Below are 22,500 nucleotides of genomic sequence, written 5' to 3' on the forward strand. Positions count from 1 at the left end.
ATACAGTCTCTGTAACAACCTCCTCCTCCCCCTCTTCCTCCTTCTCTTCCTTCCAATCCATTAAAAATAGAAGACCTGGGGCTTCCGTGGTGGCCCAGTGGTTGAGAGTCCGCCTGCCGATGCAGGCGATACGGGTTCGTGCCCCGGTCCGGGAGGATCCCACACGCCGCGGAGCGGCTGGGCCCGTGAGCCATGGCCGCTGAGCCTGCGCGTCCGGAGCCTGTGCTCCGCAACGGGAGAGGCCATAACAGTGAGGGGCCCGCGTACTGCAAAAAAAAAAAAAAAGAAAAAAAATAGAAGACCTGGGCTTCCCTGGTGGCGCAGTGGTTGAGAGTCCGCCTGACGATGCAGGGGACTCAGGTTCATGCCCCGGTCCGGGAAGATCCCACATGCCGCGGAGCGGCTGGGCCCGTGAGCTATGGCCACTGAGCCTGCGCATCGGAGCCTGTGCTCTGCAACTGGAAGAGGCCACAACAGTGAGAGGCCCACGTACCGCAAAAAAAAATAAAGTAAAATAGAAGACCCATTGCTAGTTCATAGGCTGTACAAAAAAAGGATATGGGCCATATTAAAGCTACAAGCTATAATTTGCTGACCCCTAGACTAAAACATGGATCTGATATCTCTCTCACCCCTCAAAAAAATTATGTAAATAATTGGTCTAGAAGGAATTAATGATGTCAGTCAAAGATGAGCGATAAAAGGACCCATAATAGACATCTGTATAAGACTGGGCTACTAAAAATTTAAAACGAAAAAGGAAAAACAGATGGTAGAAAAACTGTACTCAAAAGAATCATTTTTCATGGGGCAGATAAAAATATTGGATTGAATTTAATAGAAATTTTATAGAAATTCAAGGAGGTAATCACATATACAAGACAGAATCATAGCAGAGATACAAAAACCAACTATAATGTAAGCTCTGTGAGAGGATAAATTTTTTTCTCCTTTTACACTGCTCTATCACTAGCCCCTAGAATAATGCCTGGCACATATTAAGTGCTTCATATAAATATTTGATTGAAAATATGAAGGACAGGACAACTTAAGAGAAAAAAAATAAGCTGGCACAATTTAGGAAAGGGGTATAATAAAAACTAAGCTTATCATGGAAATGAAGGCTACTTTGCGAGTAGCAAGAAGGATATCAGACAATTGTGAATATGCAGTAGAAGACATGGAAGGCAAAGGATTAAGAAAATGATAAAAGGGATAATAAAAAAAATGCTACATGTGGAGGAAAAGCAAAGGATATATTACATTTGAATAGTTGGAGTCCTCAAAGAAAAAATGTTAAATGATAAACGAGCAAATATACAAAAATAAAATTCAAGAAACTTTCCTAAAAGAAAAGATTTAAATTTACAGGTTTGAAGAGTGCATCATATCCTAACAATAATAGACCAATAAATAAATAAGTGATAAAGAAAAATATAAAGACTTATAGATTTACTGGACATCAAAGATAAATAAAGAATTCTCTGGACATCCAGAATAAAAGGTCAAGTCACTTAAATCAGAAATAAGTAAAATTGGTGTCACATTTCCTTCTGTATGGCAAAATCCAATACTAAAATCTAGTAGAGCAATTAAGTCTTTGAAGAGATCAGCAGAGTGTGAGCCAAGGATTTAATTAGCATTCATACTGTTATTCAAATATAAAAGGAATAAACAACACTAAATGCACAACACCTCAGGGGATATAGTTCTCAAGATGCCTTCTTGAGGGAACTATTAAACAAGCAACTTCAGTCAAATAAGGAGTGAGTGAAGAAACAATGTCATAAGGACTGATGTTGAGCACCAAGTCTGTTAAACTGCAAGACTAAGCCTGGAACAAATGGACAGGTTATTATTACTGAAGCAAATGTAAATACTATAAATCCAGTATTATGAAATGTTAGAAATTGTAAAAGCTGGGAGAAGAGAAAAGAAGGTAGAAGGTAGTATTAATATAAATATACCAAATTCTTCATCTTACCTCTAGAGGTAAAAAAGCTACAAGACACATGTACAGAAATATTCAGCGTTGTATTATTTGTAATACAAAACACTGGCAGCAACATAAGTGAGCATCAGTAAGAAATTGGATAAATACTTTAAAATGTATCTATACAAGAGAATACAGTGTCCATTAAAAGAATTAAGCCACTTTATAAACTGATAAGGAACAATTTCCAAGACATAATTGTTAAGTTAAACAAAAAGCAAGTTGCAGAGCAGCATGTACAGAATGATGTCAGGTTAGGCACTCTGCATTTCCTTCCTGCTTTCCTCAAAGCAGGTAGGAAGGAAAGAAGGAAGGAAGGAAGGGAGGGAGGGAGGGAGGGAGGGAAGAAAGAAAAAAGTTGATAGAGTCTCTAGAAAGTTATGGATGAAGTTGATGTCAGTGATGTATCAGTCTATGACAGAGCCTGCTCTTGTAAGAGGAATGTGGGAAATTGGGTTATGGGAACGAGAGAAAGGTAGGTTTTTCAGTATACACATTTTTATGTCTGTTGAAATGTATACACTGTGCATGAATTTTCTAATCAGAAAAGATGAATTAAGTAATTTTGCTGGTCAAACATCAGGGAAACATTACATGTTTTGGCCTGCCTCAGATTAGAAGGAGACAAAGACAACCCAGAAGTCTTCCCTGGATATAATAAAGGTCAAGGAGCCCTGCTTGGGTAAAACTGTGTGTTGGGGAGTTGTGTGTGTGCAAGGGTCCACATTAAGTCACCATGAAAAAGGTCAAGTAATTTCATCCAACAAATATAAAGCAAAGACAAAATCCAAAGGGACACAGTCAGAGGGTTTCAATATTATGGTAAATGGATAAAGTGGCCAGTTTGACACTTGACTCCATTCTATACACAAGTTTGACACTTGACTCCATTCTGTACACAGGGCCCAGGTGCGTTGCTGTGCAGTTTGAGGCTAAGTGCAGAAAACCAAAAAGGTGAGGGTTCCCTTGATACTAAAATGAGACCCGTTTCCACTCTCACATATTTTCTCCTGGAAAATCACCATGGAGACCCAGGCTGGTCAGGCAACCACCACGAGTCAAAGACAAATTCATTCCAATTTATTTGCTGTTTCCTTGTATCAAACCTAGAGACACCTCTACTCTGAAAGGTACCATATCTCTGGATCCCAGAACGGCTAGCTTCCCTTTCCTGTTTTGACTGCTGCCATCCAATAAATGGTTTTTGCTTTAAAGGCTTCTGTGTCAAATATTTAATTTGGTTGGCTCCATAAAGGTTGAAAGGAAACAATAAATGGGGTTCAGTGCTAAAAGTTGTAAGTTAGTAACTCAGACCTAACTGGCCGTCTGCTGGGAAATGCTATAGTTATCTGACCCCACTCCATCTCTAGAGGGCTGTTTGAGCTAGGACTTTATGGAGGTGCAGAAGTGATTGAAATCCTTTTATGAAATGAAAACCACGTAGAATTTACTATACACTTAACCACTTGGGGTTATAAAATATAAAATAAATATCCTATCTCTATTCATAAAGACCTAATGAAATGCCTTAATTCAGCTAAAGAATTTAGCTAAAAATCTTTTGGTTCCACGTATACTTTTTAATTTTATTTCTCAATAGCATTTTGTCCCACCCTTACCTGCATTAGTATGTCATTTCACTAGTATATCAGTGAACTTATTACTTGCAAAATCATTTCTTCTAAAGATGATTGCTTATATTTCACTTTAGGTTCAGAGTTTTTACCAACTGTACTTCTAAGGAGACTCTGGTTTCCTTCTTTCTGCTCTCAAAAGTGACTGCCACTGGTTACTTATGAGCAGTGAGTGATCTTATAGCTTTCCAAGTCTAGGTTAGGCACTCTGCATTTCCTGCCTGCTTTCCTCAATAAAATGCTTGTTACTCATTCTGCCCTGGTGGCCAAGAAGGGAAATACTATATTCTGGGTCTAGAACAGAACTGCCTGATTGAAGTCTGACCTAAAACATACTCCCCAGAGGGATGAACCATGACTCCTGCTACACTTGCTGTATAAAAGTATGAAACAGCATTAGCTATAATCTATAAAAAGCTACTGTGGCTATTACAATTTAGCTATTTACTATTGTTTAATTTTTTTAAAAAACTTAATGAAATACCCGTTTAAGTGTCTAAGTTGTCCATTTCATTCTATATGAATAGATATAACCATAGCCAATATATTTTCTTTGGGAAGCAAAACTAGAAACTTAATTTTTGGTTATCAACAACTCTATATACTTTATGGTTTTATTTACCAGGGGTAAAATGGAGATTTAGGATGGAGATGGAAAACTCCACTTCACATTTAAGCACAGTAACTAAGCTGCCTCAATGCAACCTTCAATTAAAAAGGAAGTCATAAAAATTACTATTCCCATCTTTGATCATTTATCTTTTAGCTGCAGGGAATGGCGATGGTTTTACAAAAAAAAAAAAAAAAAAAAAAAAAACATGTTCACACCTGGCTGCAAATTAAAATGTCTTATTATATTTTAAAAGAGCAAACTACACCTGGGGTGAAAGCATTGAATAATTCCTGAATAGCATATTCAGTCTTTGTGATGACTTTTTAATATAAATCAGGTATTTTCAAGTGTTCCCTTAAATTTCCATGCTTTCTTTTATTCATTCATGCTTGTTTCATAAGATATAAGACAAACATTTAGCTGTAACAGTTTTCTTAGTGTAAGTTACTGGAATGATCAGCGTCATTCACAAACTGAAAGTTGAAAAGTGGAGTGGGGGAATGCATGTGCGTGTGTTAAAGAAATTTTGAGCAATGTCACCAAGATTTACCATCTTGTAAATTGTTCCTGACTTCACTCCCCCTCACAAGAGGAACAACGAACCACTATTCAAGAACAAGACACAAGACTGCATTAGAAGGTAAGAGAAGCAGCTAAATGTTGACTGCCTTGCCCCTCCCCCAGTTCAGTTGCAGCACCGCACAGAGAGGTCTCCCCAGAGTCTCTGGGAAAAGAGACCCCAGGGGAACAATCAGCCCTGCCTGGGCTTTGTGGGAGCCACTACTCTGATCTTACCCCACAGGGACTGCAGGGGAATCTGACTGTGACAGAGCAGGGAGGAGGGACTGCAACAACCAGCACAGGGATCTTACAGACTGCGTTTGTACCTGCACTGTCCAAGCAGTAATTCCAACCTGCAACTTTTCTCATCTGCAGAACTAAATTGGCGGCACACTCTGACCAGGGAACTCAGCAGTGTGCAGAGCTGCTTGATTCAGATCCTCAGACAAGTTCTGCCATCCCTAGAGCCCACGTCCAGGCAAGGCACTAAGCCACACCCTGTCCAGCCAGAGGAGCTGGTGAGAACACCTGGGAGTGTGCGGCCCAGTGGTGCTCAAGCACAGAGGCAGACGGGCACAGCTGATCGCCCCCAGAGCAAAGGCAGTACTGGGTGTGGAGAATTTTCATGGTATGCAAGGGCAAGGGGATTAATTTATAGCCAAGGCTGAGGGTAGCTCCTGGAACCTCCCATCCAGAGAAACCTATCTGAGAAATCGAGAGTTTCCTAGAGCAGCCCCTCTCCTTCCCACCCAGGCAAGGAAGCTGAGACATAGCTCCAATTACCCTCTGTGGCTCCTGGCCCTATCTGACCGGAAGGGCTGGTAAGAACATGGGGAATCTGTGCATCTCAGCAGCACTCAAGCCAAAAAAGGGCAGCCAGAGCTGAAGGTCAGCAGAACAAAACCAGTGCACTTGTTCAGTCAGGGAATTTGAGCACAGGTCAGCTTGAGTCAAAGCAACAAGGAGTTTTACCAGCATTAAAGCTGCTGCTTCTTCTATTGTGCCTGGACAGGGAAACTAATCTGTAGCCCCACTCATTACAGACTATGGCCTCTAGCATGTCTGACCAGGGAACCTAACCAGAGCACATGGGAAACTGCAAAGTCCATTCAACAGCTTACAGTGGCACTTGAACAGAGAACAGCCCATGGCTTTTCCCATCTGCAGAGCAAAACCAATGGCCTCACCCGACCAAGGAATTCAATACACACTCCTGTCTGATTTGAGTCCCCAAGCAATGAGGTGTACAGGCCCAGGGTTTCATCCTGCTCCCCTGCCAGGAACAGAATCTAATTCATAGCTCCTTCTACAACTGAATATAGCACCCAGTCCCAACCATTAAGCCTGTCCAGAGAACCCAAGCAACTGCAGAGCCTATACCACAGCCTCACTTGGGTAGGGAACCAAGCCAGCGGTCCTGTTCAACTGTTCTCAGCCGGTGGCACACTCCCAATACCCAACCTCTGAGTCTGAACAGTTGTTTCACCAAAATACAGACCATAATAATAGGCCCCACCTGCCCAACAACAATACCAGCAGACACACCCAGAAACCCAAACTGAACCGACTACTGAAGATCCATTTCTGCCAAAGCAAACCTGTAAAGTCTGGAAAAGGAACCACATTACTTACATGTGCAGATATCAATGTAAGGAATCAAGGATCATGAAAAACAGGATAAATACGGTACCACCAAAGGGAACTACTTAAGCTCTAATAACTGATCTTAAAGAAACGGATATCTATGACCTGTCAGAAAATGAATTGAGAATTACCCTCATAAAGAAGTTTAATGTGGTATGTGTGGGGGTGGTGGTGGGATGAATTGGGAGATTGGCATTGACATATATACACTAACATGTATAAAATGGAGAACTAATAAGAACCTGCTGTATAAAAAATAAATTAAAAAAAAAGAAGTTTAATGACCTGCAAGAACACATAGACAGACAACTAAATGAAATTAAGAAAAAAAAATATATGAAAACTGAGAAGACTGACAGAGCAATAGAGACCAACAAAAAATAAAAATAAAAACAGAAATTTTATAACACAATAACTGAATTGAAACACAATGCACAAACAACAAAAATCAAAATTAAAAAGTGGGGCTACATCAAACTAAAAAGCTTCTGTACAGCAAAAGAAACCATCAACAAAATGAAAAGACTTACAGAATGGTAAAAAAATATTTGCAAGCAATATATCTGATAAGGAGTTGATATCCAAAATACATAAGGGACTTACACAATTCATGAGCAAAAAACCCCAAATAACCCAATTTTAAAATGGCAAAGGACCTGAACAGACATTTTTTCAAATAAGGTATATTAAAAGGGCAACAGGTACATGAAAATATGGTCATCAGGGAAATGCAAATTTAAACCACAATGAGATATATTACCTCATGCCTGTTAGAAAGGGCCTCATCAAAAAGAAGAGATAACAAATGCTGGCATAGATATAGAGAAAGGGAACGCTTGTATATTGTTGTTGGAATGCAAGAACTACTATATGGCCCATCAATTCTACTTCTGGCAATATATTCAAAGAAAACAGAAACACTAACTCTAAAAGATACCTGTACCCCCATATTTATAGTAGCCAAGACATGGAAACAACCTAAATGTCCACTGGTGGATGAATGGATAAAGAAGTTATACATACACACAAAATGGAATATTACTCAGCCATAAAAAATGAGGAAATCCTACCATTTGCAACAACATGGAGAACTCTGAAGACATTATGCTGAGTGAAATAAGTCAGAAAGGTAAATACTATATGATCTCACTTATATGTGGACTCTAAAAACAAAAACAAAGAAATAAATTTATAGAAAAAGAGATCAGATATGTGATTGCCAGATGAGGAGGGTGGGGAGAAGGAAAAGTGGAGGAAGATGGTAAAGACATACAAGATTCCAGTTATAAGATAAATAAGTACTAGGGATGTAATGTACAACATGATGATTATAGTTAATATTGCTATATACTATACAGAAAAACTGTTGAGAGTAAATCCTAAAGTTCTCAACACAAAAAGATTTAAAAACATTTTTCTTCTTTCTTTTCTTTATATTGTATCTATATGAGATGATAGATGTTAGCTGAACCTACTGTGATAATCACTTCACACATGTAAATCAAATCATTATGTTGTATGCTTTAAGCTTACACAGTGATGCATGTCAATTATTTCTCAGTAAAACTGGGAAAAATGTTAAGTATTAATGCACGAAAATGTATCTTTAAAGTAAAAATGCTATTCACTTTGCATTCTAAGAGAACTGTTTAAATTTCTGTAAAAAGAAATAAAAACACAAGTTATGGGCTTTCAGCCTCTGCAAAGAAAATGCAGATTCTGTTTTTCGGTCATAAACCTGAAGTTTTTGATAGCATCATTCACATTTACACCTTCTCATAACAAACACAGTGTCGTGCACCAAATAGGCAGCTAGTATATTTGATAAACAGAACTAAATATAAATTATCTGATTCTCAGAGCAAACATTAAGGCAAATTCAGGCAATTATATTCCTTTCCTCTTCTAATTCCAGTGACAATGACAACAAATACACTGACTCCTAGGAGCAGGGAAGGAAAGAGAAAGGAAAACTATGAAGCCATATAGAAAACTAAATCAGAAGGAACGTCCTATGAGAAAATATTAATAATTACAATCGTAAGAATTAAAACTTCAAAAGTTCACAAATGGATAAATAGAAAAACAATAGCCATTGTCAGTCATTTCAATGACTTGAGAAAATTTAACGTTATAATATGTATTAAAGGAAAATGAGAAATTATTAATGAAGCAATATGAAAACAATCATATTTTACAGAGAAAGTGTTCATTGAATAGGAAGAAAAAAAACAGAGTCAACCAAGTGAATATTGCTAATAAAATTTAGAATTCAAGACCTGTTGGTTTCTGTAATTCCATTACAGGTATTGAAAAACTGACAATACAACATCTGTGTGACACAAATCTGGTTCCGATACTTTTTGCAATGGAAGCAGTAGCTAATGGGATGTAAAATGAATAGAGACACTGCTGCCTGAAAAAAACTTTTTTTCATTTTTCAGAATGTTTCTAATTGTAGAAACCATGATATTGGTGGCCAAAGAGAAAAATAAGAATTAACAAGAAATTAATCTTTCTAACATAACTTGGTCCTTGGAGCAGTGGAGGTTATAAGACATTTGCAACTTTTTTCCTGCCTTTAGATTCTACTGAGGAAAAATCTAAGGACCGGAAAACCTTAGTTTTAATCTAGGTTCCATTTAGTCATTGTGCAACACTGAACCTTGCCTCTTTAGTTTTCATCTTTGCTAAAATGAACATATACCAGATAACTCTCTCCAAATACACTTTTCTTGTTATACAACTTTCACAATATAAATTCAAGGATGTGGAAATTACAGTAATGATCCAAGTGATTTGATTAGTATAGTCTGCTTGTCTAGGTGACCTGTGTGAACAATAACTCTTTTTTCCTAAATAGAATTTTTAAATGCGCGTGTTAGTCATGTAATTCTTGAAACTATCCTTTCAACTAACTCTGGACAGATAGCATCAGAGAGTTCAGAGAAGTTCAGCCATTAAAGAGGGTAAGCTTCTGCCCTGCCTGCAACGGTCAGAAATATATTTCTTTTATAAATGTCTGAATTATTTATACTTCCTGTGGTATCTACAGTCCTATCTTTATACCCCCCCCCCATTTGCTTACTTTTGCCATTGAAACCATGTGGAAGTGAATACCTTCTATATTAATTATAATATACTCAACCCATGTATGATTCTCTCTGAAACTGAAGTTTCATTTGTTAAAAAAAAAAATGCCCAAGGAAAAAGCAAGCATCTGTCTTTTAGTGAGTTCATTGCTAATTTTATGTTTAATACAGTGACAGAGAATGCATGCCTACCAGAGTGAAAATAAGTAACTTAAAGAATAAAGAACCATATATAATTCCTAGATATAAAATGGAAACTGAGTCATTCAATTAATTTATTTTTTGAACTGTGATTTAGAAATGGTGATCTCCTGAAGTAATTAGAGCTTATCTGGAATAGTTAGATGATATGTCCACATAAGTTCTTTATTCCCCAGTGCAAAAGAAGGTCAAACTGGAAGTAGACAGTTATTGCACAACAGTGTCAGACCAAGTGACAGGAATATATTCTTGTCCAAGGTATGAAGGTGAGAATAATGAATGTGTCTGAGCAAAATGGTCTAGACCATTCTGTTCAGTGTCCAGTAGAAATATAATGCAAGCCACATACATAATTTTAAAATTTCTGGTAGCCAAAAGTGGAAGCAGTTGAAGTTAATTTAGGAATATATTTATTTAAACAAATATTGATACATGCAAAATATTATGTCAACATGTAATCAATATTTTAAAATTATTTAGATATTTTATATTTTTGTACTAAGTCTTTGAAATCCAGTGTACATTTTACTATTGGAGCATATTTCCATATAGATTAGATACCTGTAAAGTACTTCATAGCTGCAAGTGGCTAGCAATGATTATAATGGCTGGCAGAAGTCTAGATAACAGTCAAGACCACCCATACTAATTATGTTCCTCCTTACTGAACTAACACACACACACACACACACACACACACCACACACCATCTTCCCACCTTAACACCAAACGAAGATATCCTTCCACAGATTTATGTATGTATAAATATTTAGTTGACTATGGAAAGGTAGTTAAGGTAGTTGTTGTTATATTATCATTATTATTATCATCTCTTCATATGAGGCACATTGTTCCCCAGTGTGTTCCTTAGTGTTCACCAACACTAGGTGGACACACCTATAGAAAAGTTTTCTGCCTTCATTCACTGGTCACTTACTTTAGATACATAAAGACAGATACATAAAGATAGTTTTATGACTTAACGGTATTATTTGACTCTATAGAAGACAGTAATCTTCCGGCCATCAACTCAGATATACAAAAAACCGTTTTTATTTTTCTATAATTCATATCTGTTTGCATAGTTTCATTATTCCTGAGTCATTCGTTTGTTTCAATCAGTAATTATTGGGCACCTGCTATGTGTTAGATTTTGTAATAAGCAACAGGAATGCTTAAAAATTCCTCCTCTCTTGGAGCACATATTCTAGTGGAAGGGACACATATAATACAAAATAAATATGTGTAATATATGGTACGCTGCATGACAGAAAGTTAATGCTTTCTCTATCGGATGACATCTAAAGGCTTATGTAGACCCAGGCACCTTCTGACAGTGCCTAGAACATACTAGGTACTCAATAAATGTTTGATTTTTCAATGAATAAATAACAATAGAGGTAACACAGCACTGTAAAGCATTATACTCCAATAAAGATGTTAAAAAGAAAATAACAATAGAGGAAGGCAGCTCATCCCCTGTCACTGTCTGCCTGTAGAGCATCCACTGAAATATAAATATCACCCCATCTGGATGTCTGCTGTTGTCACTCACTCCAAATTGTTATCAACTGAGGTATCTGCTTCTCTACATCAATTGAGATGTCTACTCTCTGGCTATAAGGTCCATGTAGCCATCCACCACCAAGACCTCACTGCAGCCATGCGTCCACTTCAGGTCTACTGCCTCTCACTCCGTTGCACTTTCCCAGGAGCAGATACATATTTAGGTGTTCTTTCATGACTATTTGGGGTCACGGCATTTGACGGGGCTGCATGAATTGCCTTCAGGCAATTCTATCCCCTTGGCTCTCTTGCCATGGTGCCTCTAGGTTTCTAAATGAAAATTGGAACAGATTCACTATTACTTTTAGATCCACAGATGTAGTTGGTGTCATCTCCTTCTCCCTTCTCAAGAGTACACCAGGAAAGGAGTGAGTATCAAGGCACAGATCTTCTTAGAACCCTCAACCACATCTAACTTTCTTGCCTCTCCATCTTACCCAGAGAGGATGTTTATCTCATCTTCTACAGGGACAGTGTGGGGAGTTGTTGATAAATTATCAAATGAAATATTTTAGTCCAACTTCTTGAATGATGCATGGATTTCCTTTACAATCAATCACATTCAGCTTGGGGAATCTTATGCTTTAGAAAATGGTACTGTTTTTCTTTCTGTTTTAATGCTTATCTGTAATGGTTGAATTTGTTAATATGCTGAGGATAAATAGGAGAATAAAACCAGCAAAACAGTTATCTCATACTGATTTTTCACACGGGGCTATACATTCTACTCCAAAGAACACTGTGTGAAAGGGAAACACACTACCCAGTTGAACGCAGTGATCTGCAGAGGCATACACAAAATATTCATATACCTTATATTCTTCCTTAATCTGTTTATCTATATGTATTGCCCTATAAGTATATATTATGCTATACTCCTGGGTTTATGTACTTTTCCTGTTAAAGTATTAAATAACACAATCTAAATATGATAAAGATCAGTGAGTCTTAGATATTGAGAAGTTAAAGTAAGAAAACCTTTTGAAAGAAATGAGAGAGCATGTTACAGCTCCGAAGGAACAGACCTAAGGAAATCCATGATGCGCACCATCAAAGACAGAGCCATCATCTGTTCTAAGGGGGACTGAAGTGTGCTTATGGAAGATTCGGGGTACAGACATAAGGCTGCCACGGAAAGCCACTGCCCAGCATCTGGTCTCATTTGCCGGACCAAGAAAAAACCATCTGTGTCAACTCCAGTGACACAATTTTTGCCTTCATAATAATGATGCCCTTCCTTCCATTTCTTGAAGGTACCACAAATACCACATTTTACTACATTTATTTATACCAATCAAACAATGTCTTTTTAAATTTACTTTTTAAAGTAAATTGCAATGCTTATCTATATCTACTGTATTATTCCTGTGTTTATTTGAAATCTAAGATTCTTTAAGTAAGATGTTGTAGTATTTTATGTTTTTATTTAGTCTATTTCCTTATAAAATTGTATAGGATTTGAGTTCCACCCCAATGCTATCTTTATTTCATGAAATTCCATAATGTATTTATTTTTAAGAACACACATACCACATTTTGGAAGAAATGACTCTATTTAAAATTCCAATATATTTAGTGATTTCCTTTTTGGCAGCACTATTCCCTTTAGGTCTATCCTGTTGAATTACTAAGTCATTTGTTGGTCTAAAGCAATACTACACAGTAAAGCTATGTTGTTTAAGTAATAATTACCTCACATAATTTAATTTGTATCCTTAGGAACATAAGCCTCAAGATGCTGGATTTAGAACATCCATAATCTATTCTTCCTAATGTTTGACCCTTTATATCCACTCTGAAATGAGTCCTTATTTTCTTGATGATTAAAAGCTACAGACTTTAAGTTTTCCTAAAATCTTGAGGTCACTGAGATGATAAAGATGGTAACCATGATATGCCTGGGGTATGGTCAGGAGACGTAAAATAGGAAAGAAGAATGTGTACAGAAAAGCAATAATCACAGAGTGAGCAGAATAAGAAGAAATTATTTGCAACAGGAAGAAAAGGGAATGTCAACAACATCTAGCCAAAAAGGAACGAAACTGGGTCATTTGTAGAGACGTGGATGGATCTAGAGACTGTCATACAGAGTGAAGTCAGAAAGAGAAAAACAAATATTGTATATTAACGCATATATGTGGAACCTAGAAAAATGGTACAGATGAACCAGTTTGCAGGGCAGAAATTGAGACACAGTTGTAGAGAACAAACGTATGGACACCAAGTGGGGGAAGCCATGGGCGGGGTGGGGATGGTGGTGTGATGAATTGGGCAATTGGGATTGACATGTATACACTGATGTGTATAAAACTGATGACTAATAAGAACCTGCTGTATAAAAAAATAAATAAAATTAAATTAAAAAAAAAAAAACAATATCTAACCAGAGTTCTTATGTACTTGAAATGTCATCAAACCGTGAAAAATGAGAAATAATGGTGACTCACATCCTCTAAGTAACACATAAACTAGCATTTCAATATCACTTTGGAGTTTACAAAGTTCTTTTAACATCCATCAACTCTTTTAATCCTTTCTGGGTAAGATAATATTTTCATCATCCCCAGTTCACTGATGAGGATACTTGGTGAAATTCATACAGGGTCACACATGTCAGACAGGACTAACCCAGATCCACGGACTGCAACCCATGCACCTTCTCCCACACTTTGCTGCCAAATGGATATCAGCTGACCTAGGTACCCTCTTCTCTTATAATTAAGTTACAGTGAAGACCCCAGGAAAGCTAATAATATCTGTAGTCTAAGAACTTTAGTGATGACTTTGTGTGCTGATAATTTTTTTCCAGAATTTTTAAAGGATATATAGAGATTACATTTCCTTATCTCCTCTGAGAAACTTTGTTATTTCTTTCATTCCAAACAAAATAAGGACTCTTTCAACTAAGAGACACATACTCAGAAGTTTTTTTAATTTAAAATATTAATGTAAGTTCACCATCAGTTAAATATATATAACTGTTAAATATATATATGTATATGTGTATATATATGTGTGTATATATATATGTATATGTGTGTGTATATGTATATATATATGTGTATATATATATACTCAAAATCTTAGCTGTCCTCTCTTCCTGATGACAGATAGATAAACATAAAATCTGCAGTTTTTTCAGCTCTTTAGTTTTCACCCAGATAATCTGTACTGGCAAGGTCTACACATAACAAAAGACTTGATTCAGCCAACTCAGTAGCAAAAACAAGAAGTCACATTGGTCATGAGTTATGCATACCAAATCATAACTAATGAGAATTTTGCTAATCAACTAGTTGTCAAGGAGTCTTGAAAATACAGCCTAATCAGCACACAGCAAAGTTCCTATATCATAGATGCACTTGCCTATTTCAAAGAATTCTATAGCGATTGTAGGAAAGAGAAGTCTATTTTTGAACGCTAGCATGTATTGGAAAAAATTCCAGAATGATTAAGTCTTCTGGCATGTATTTTAGCTATTACAGCTGTTTGCAATATATATGTGCTACATCTATATTTGAAATGTCTGCTGTTGCCATTCACCATCTGCCCGAAGATGGGTGAAAATGCCTATGTTTTCTGTTCACTGCTTATGAAACTGCACATAGTAATTTGTCAAACCTGTATTATTTTTCCTAGTCTTTTTCAAGCATCTAATCAATAACTTAGAAATGTTCAAGTAAAACTTTAAAGTCTCTTACAGATGAAAGTATAACTTACCTGTTAAATTAGTGGAGGTAGGATATTTCTCACAGTAATTTTGACTATCTGATTATTATTAACTATTTAATAATGCCCTGGCTATCCAGAAAACTGCCTTCTGGATCTCAAACTTCTGGAATATAATGGGGAAAGAAAACTAAAAACACTAAAGACAATGTCACACATCCTAGAGTCATAGAAGAGTCCCTTATTCATTGTCACCCAATAGTGGAATTCTGACCTCCTCCCACTCAGTTGCTTTCCTCTTAAGACAAAATTCTCGAACTGCTGGTTCTCTGATATCTAGACTGAAGTGGACTTATCAGATTAAAATAGAAAGGAAATGAGATTCTCCTAGAGGAAAACATAATAATAGAAGGGAATATGGACAACCCATGGTATGCCAGCAAATGGGGAGATTGAAAAGGTGAAAAACATATCATAAATTTTGCTGAGTATTATGACGTAATAGGGAATGCTCCTAACAATGTCCCTGAATTGTTTCTAAAAGCTGTTCTATTTGAAGCCTCTATTTTAAAAAGAAAAAAACCAAATTATTTTAAGTCTTTTTTTCCAACAGTATTGTTTAAAATGCATAAACTTGGGGAATTTAAACATTAAGCTCCAGTTACCAGTAAAATTTAGTCATTTATGTGAAAAGCTGGCACTAAGGGTTTATTATAATTTTAAACTTCTACAATGTAATAACTATGTAAAAAACCTATTTTATATCATCTATATCCATAATTTTAAAACATGTAGATTGAATTAGAGTCTAAAATTCCAATCTCAAGGATTTTGCCTAAAATAAAAACTCCCTGACCCATAAACTGAGACAAAGTTCCACACCACAGAAGATGGTTCTTATGTATTTTACACACAAATTGTATCTTTATGAAGCAACTGAATACAACTGAAATTTTAAAATCAGAAGTTTGAACACTTAGTTTCTTCTGTCTCTGTGGAATTGTTTCTGAATAAATGTCACAATGGCATAATTGCTGTACAACATCTCGAGTTGATTCTGTGTCTTCAGAGTTTTTTTCACATCAGATGAGTCACTCTTCAGACTCACTGGAAGATTGGTCAGTAATCCATTTTTCTCTATATTTATTCTATAATGATTTACCCTTTATTAAGATATTCTCATTCTCAGATTACTTATACCATAAACATTTTCTAGGCCTGCATTTGAAAAGAAATGTCAACACTTGTAACTGAAGACTCAATATGCTTCAATTTAACTTTGTAAGTAGACAATCTCTTTCTTCCTGAGTATTATAATCAGGTAGTCATAAGTTCCACTTAGCCTAGTGAGATATAATTATACTTTCCAGTAGAAGACAATCAACACTACAGACACATTTTTCTTTCTTGCCAATTTTGCAAGGGTAGAAGGGCTTATTTGACAATCAGTTCACTGACAGGCTATTATCTATCTGATAAAATACGTTAAAACTTGTCTTCCTTTTCAAAGTTCAGGGATTTGCTTTTTTAAAGGTCAAGACATATTTGCCCTTTTAAATATGCATGCATTTGTAAGTATATTGTCTTTATGAATCTTGGCTCTGGAATTACTCAAGATTTGACCAACAAATAAGAGAAAGTTAAAAGACTGAATTAAATATTTCTAAAAAGTGTACATCAAGTGAGGATAATAAAGAGTTCCATTTTCTCATATATATTACACTTGGGTTTTGCTAGGTAACAAATGTAACAGATTTGCATATCCTATTTACAATAACTCAGTGTTGATTATAGGCCTCTAAGTCACTTAGTACATGATGTGGAAATCTTAGCATAGTGACTACTTCACTGAAAGTGCAACACAAATCTTTGCTGAACCAAACTGAAACAAACTGTGTTATACATGTAAACAGACAAATGATAGTACACGATAATAACTGGTTAAATAGAAGTCAAATAGATTATTTTGAGAAAACATAAGATGCAGCAACTAATGCTGAATGGGGAGTTAAGAAGATTTTCACCGAAGAAGTTGCATTTGAACATATTCATGAAACATTTATTTAGAACCTAAGAGGAATTTCAAAAAGAAAAAAATTTGTAAGCTATGACTTAAGCTGACTTTGTGTGGAGATTTCTTTTACTTTTCTCCCTTCAAGTTTCTGATTACTGTTATTAACCGCTTTTGCATTTGTAGCTTTATTTGGTATTGTTGGAATCGTAATTATCGTTTTCACCAAGACATCACACAGTGACAGGGTCTAAGAAATAAGATGAGGACAAGAAAAGCCTCCATGCCTATAATAGTTGTTTCAAAGCTTATGTGAATTACACTTCTACAGAAGAAACCGCTCACTTTTTATGCTCGATGCCAACCAGAGATTAGAAGCAAATCTCATCACTGACTGCTCGGAATTCACCAAGGCACTGCCATTGCTTGGATTAAAATCCAAACTCTTGAACAGGGCTTAAATGGCTAGTGATGAAATGCCAATTGCCTCCCTCTGTGGCCTCTTTGCTTACCTCTCTCAGCTTACTACACTCAAGAAATAACGACTTTCCTTCTGCATTTCCTTTTCCATTTGCCTGTCAAAATTTCCATTTTAGTAGTATCTTAGAGTAAAGAACCCTGGAGCAAAATAGCCTGGTTAGAAACCTGATTTCACCCCTCCCTAGATGTGGAACCTCTAAACATTTATGTACTCATTCCAAGTCTCAATTGCTCCACCTATAAAAAGGAATCTTATATGATTGTTGTGAGGATTAAATGAGATAATACATATAAACTACTTAAAAACATTACCTGCCCACATAAGTAAGCTTTTATATAGGTTAGCTGTCATGATTGTTTTGTTATTTTAGAAAGTAATCAAAAATATTTATTGAATGAATAAGTCTTATTACTAGTTAGAGAAATGGACTGGAATAGTGAAAGGGCATGGGTTTTGGAGGCTGACAAACCTGGATTTGAGGTCGCATTTTCCTCTCTCTCTCTCTCTCTCTCATACACACATACATGTGCACACCCACGTGCATACACGCATGAAAACACACCCAGGAAATCTAAAGCACAGGTATCTGAAACCCTTTAGAATACAAGTTTGGTGTCCTTCATTAACTCGGAAGACCTGAAGCCTGTCAAAGGAAAGAAAGAGGCAGTCACTGTGACCAACAGTTGCACTATGCTCGGCACCCTCAGTGGAAGAAGGCAGGGGATGTGTAACACATTTCACAACTCCACACAAACGTATTTTAAATGAGTATATTTCAGAACATAAAATAGTAAGCTAGACTGAGGTACCGCCACAACATTGCTGCCATCTCCTCAGCTGTGCAGCCTTCCGGGAACCGTCAGACCTTCCCTGTGCTCCTGCCGCAGAGCTATGACAGCACATACCATGCTTTACATGTGCACAGCATCCCTCCTCCTCTCCTCAAAGCCACACTTCACGTCCTCCAATCTGGTGTCTAGCCAAACCTGTCCCCCAACTCTGGTACTGGTATGTTCACCAGTATCTTGAAATTCCTGAATCCAAAGAATTCACATATCCCATTCTTATCCTACAAGACCATCCAGATGGATTTCTGAGTTTTGAAGCCTTCCAACCTCTTGACTTCTCTCTTCTCATCACACTCTCTAGGGTTTCCCCAAACCATCCTGACTTCTCTCTCCTGAATCCATTCCTTCTTTCCAAACAGCACCTAAATACTGCCCTCCTCAGAATTTGGCTTTGGCTCTCTTCTCTCCTCTCTCTGTGTTCTCTCCCTAGGTGATCTCATCAGCCCCCATGATATAGAACACCATGTGTATGTTGAGGTCAACCAAGAGCTCTGTTGTCAAGATCAGGGATGCTGCAGATCTACCTTGTCCAAAAGTGAACTCTTGATTCCTACCCCCAGAAATGTGTTCCTCCTCTAGGCTTCCCCTTCTACACATACCAGCATTCTTTTGCTGTTCATTTAAGAAATCTAGAAGTCATTCCTGGTTCTTCAGCACTCCCTACACTTCCCCCTCTTTACTCAATCATTCAACAACACCCACAAATTCTACCTCTAAAATATTTCTCTAATCTAATCATTATCTTCATTTCCACAATCATTCTGCTACAAAATAAAACCATGTTTCACTAGAATTACTGCAATAGTCCTTTTTAATGTTTTTTAAAACAGCTTTATTGAATATAACTGATATTTTAAAAACTGATATACAAAAAGACTGGGTATATTTAATGTTTATAATTTGATCTCTCTTCTCCTGCCTTTGAACCCGCCTCCTACCCGTTCTCCATACTACAGTCGGGGTCATCTTAATGTCTGCTCCACATAAGATCATTTTCAATTCACTTGGAATTTTCTTACTGATGCCTTCTCTACACTGATGACGTAACTATGACATGACGCCTTTTTCCTTTTATTTCCATTTTTCTTCTTGAAATATCTGCATTATTTCTAAATATTCATAAAACGTTCACAGTTTTCCTTGGAGGTCATTAAAATACTGGTAAAATTAGCAGCAATATTTCAAATTAAGCTTTCCTAAAGAGCCTCTGATTTAGATTTAATAAGACAACTATTATCTTACTATCTAAAACTAAAATCCAATCATGGTTGCTAAGATATAATAATGCACTTCATTTATTTATATTGGATGAGTTAACATAAAGGAAATATAATGACATGTTTGTTTTCCTCTAGTAATTCTAAGTAACTTTTTAACATTTAAGTGAAAGATACATTTAGAAATAAATATTTTTACAGTATGAATTCTTACTGAGAGATGTTCTTTTTCCTTCTGTTTTGAACACTCTATATTTTGGTTTATATGAAATCAATACATGTAAAAAAAATCATATTAACTAAGAGCAGCATTTTTCCCTCATTATTTTGTTAAAAGATAGAGACAGTTATTTTGGCTTCTGATGGGACCTGACTCTATTTATGTGATGCTTATAAAAGGATGATTCTGACTCAGCATCATATTGTTATGGGTGTGCATAAAAGTCTGTGTCTATGAGACTTTTTCTCAAACACATGTATACCTGAATATAAAACATAAATGGATAAATCAAGGGGAGAACTCAATCATTCAAGTTATTTGACATTTCATAGGGATAAAATTGCAACTTTATTCTTTGACTGAATATTTTAACGTTTGATTCAAGAATTGTGTTTAGTTGACACTGTGAAATGGAAATAGTGACCTAAGGCAATATAAAGAAAACTATTTCACTTCTGCACAATTACTCTAAAAATGTCTAATCAACTGGTGCCATGTATCATACATAGACATCATCTTCATCACGTGTTTACAAACGAAAGTGCAAATTACCTAAATACCTTCAAACAGATGGCATTTGAATACTTTTCACCTGACATCTGCGTTATCACTCATATTTACTGAATTCATGAAACATTTGCTCAGTTCTGCTGTTCTCTGTGCACGTGGTAAAAAGTACAGAAATTTATACTGTAACTAATAGTCGTTGTTCAGGAGTCATTTATTTGTCTATGTTAGCTTAAGCAACATAGTGTAACCTGGTGCTTTGTGGAAATGAAGTAAGGGTTCATCAGAATGGTGGCACCTTCTGGAGATTAGAGTGTGGCTTTGAGTGAAAGAAGCTGAAAACTTACTTACCAATAGGGTCAGCAGGAATTCAAGGGTGGAATGAGGCATCCGTGACGCCATATAATTTATCATCCAAACCAAGACATTTCTGAAAGGGAAAGAGGATAGTTAGCAATTGTGTCAAGACAAGGAAAAACAAAGTGAGACTTTCCACACAAAACAAGATGAAAGGTCACCCTAGGACAGTTTCACCCTAAGGAGATAGAGAGTCAAGATCAAGATAAAAATAAGTTATAGGAGGAATAACTATTTCTCAATTGTTGTCAGGTAACAGGGACCTAAACGATTGTCTCTAATGATAAATGTGACAGGAGGTGCCACTCTGTGATAAGGTTGCCAGATACAATAGAGGACTCCAGTTAAATCTGAATTTCAGATATCAAGGAATAATTTCTTAGTATAAATATGTCTCAAGCAATGGCTGGGATCTAGTTCATACTTTGAAAAATTCTCATTTATTTGAAATTCACATTTAATTGTGAGTCCCATGTTTTTATTTGCTAAGTTTGACAACCCTATTGAGGGCCCAGGTCTGTGTTCCTAGATAACTTTCAGGGCACTCAGAGATTACCAAGAAGGGCCTGTGTAGTTCTAAACTCAAGATTCCAAGAAATAAGTATAATTTTTTCTAAAACTGGTGTAATCACTTGGCAAAATAGGAACACCCCTCTGAAGTGCTTAGCGCAAGGCTCAGAGTCTGGAAGCTGCTGGTCAAAATGGAGGTGTACAGTAATGCCTGAGGAATGACTGAGTGACCCTCTCTCTGCTGATACCAGGATCACAGAGGAAAAGAACAATATGTCAGTGCATGGAATGCACAGAAAAAACCTTAAGAGAGGAGGGCCAAGCCAAGAGCTAGTACAAACCAGAGTTATGTTCTGATAACTGGGTCAGGACTCAATCTGGGTCAGGATTGAGTCCCCAATTTCATTCAAGTAGTAAGAGCCCAGAAAGCAGGTCTTAAAATGGGAACAGAGACAAAGCCCAAGGCTAGAGGACAAGACTCTATGAAATGGAGTCAAGAAAGTTTAGGATTCAGTAAAAAAAAAAATAGAGGCAAGTTATGAGTGACCAGGGTGCGAACAGGCAGGATAACATGATGCCCTCTCTTAGGATTGAAATATCTATAATTTGCTTTTATCAATCACTCAGTATAAGAAGCATCACTCTTTCTGAATGACCTTTATTTTATCGTCCATCTAATACAGCATGCTTAGATTTTTGTAAGAGAAATGACCAACTTTAATAGTAATAATAATGGCAATAATAAGAGTACTAATAGTTAACTGGTATTGAGCTCTTACTATGTACCAGAAATAAACTAAGCTTTTCTCCTGGATTAATTTATTTACCACAACTTTATCACAACTATGATGTAAGAAATATTGTTATCTTAATTTTACCTTACTATAGTACTATATACCTTATTATCTTAAGGCTTTCTAAGTTTTTTTTTCCTAGGCTTTATACGAATATAAAGATGAAAACTGCAAAAGGTGAACAAGATCTATAAGAACCATGTGCACTGCTCACATCTCTACCAAAAAGACAATCTGGAGGCCCACTAGCTAGGTTGAAATTTCCTCCAGCCCCACTGCTTCCTAGCTATATAAACTTGGGCATGTTCCTTCACCCCTCTAAGTCTTAACTTCATTATATTTAGAAGGGGGGCAATAGTAGGGACTTTCTTACATTGTTGAAAAACTGAAAGGAGATAATATATGTAAAAGGTTTATCAGAATACCTGGTACACAATAAATATGCAATAAATAGCTAATTTATTAGCTAAATTTAGGAAAGTATTGAAAGAGACAGAAAGGAAAAATAATTTGTTGTTACTATAGTTTTTGCATTGATTAATTTTCTTAATAGTTTTCTATTTCAGTATTGTATGAGAGCAA

At 36.4% G+C, this 22,500-nt stretch overlaps 1 protein-coding gene across 2 annotated transcripts in view; it reads right to left on the reverse strand.

Moving 5' to 3' along the window:
• The window catches only part of LOC307185291 (UPF0462 protein C4orf33), a 545,785-nt gene that overhangs the window by 113,584 nt on the left and 409,701 nt on the right, over positions 1-22,500 (reverse strand). Inside the window, exon 13 of one of the 2 annotated variants that reach the window (XR_013827938.1) lies at positions 20,609-20,687. The gene's annotated coding sequence lies outside the window, so the exon portion shown is untranslated. Of the gene's footprint in view, positions 1-20,345; positions 20,688-22,500 lie in introns of those variants that run through there. The other variant, XR_013827939.1, reaches the window with a different exon arrangement.

Source organism: Stenella coeruleoalba, assembly GCF_951394435.1.
Source record: "Stenella coeruleoalba genome assembly, chromosome: 4".
Classification (NCBI taxonomy): Eukaryota; Metazoa; Chordata; class Mammalia; order Artiodactyla; family Delphinidae; genus Stenella; species Stenella coeruleoalba.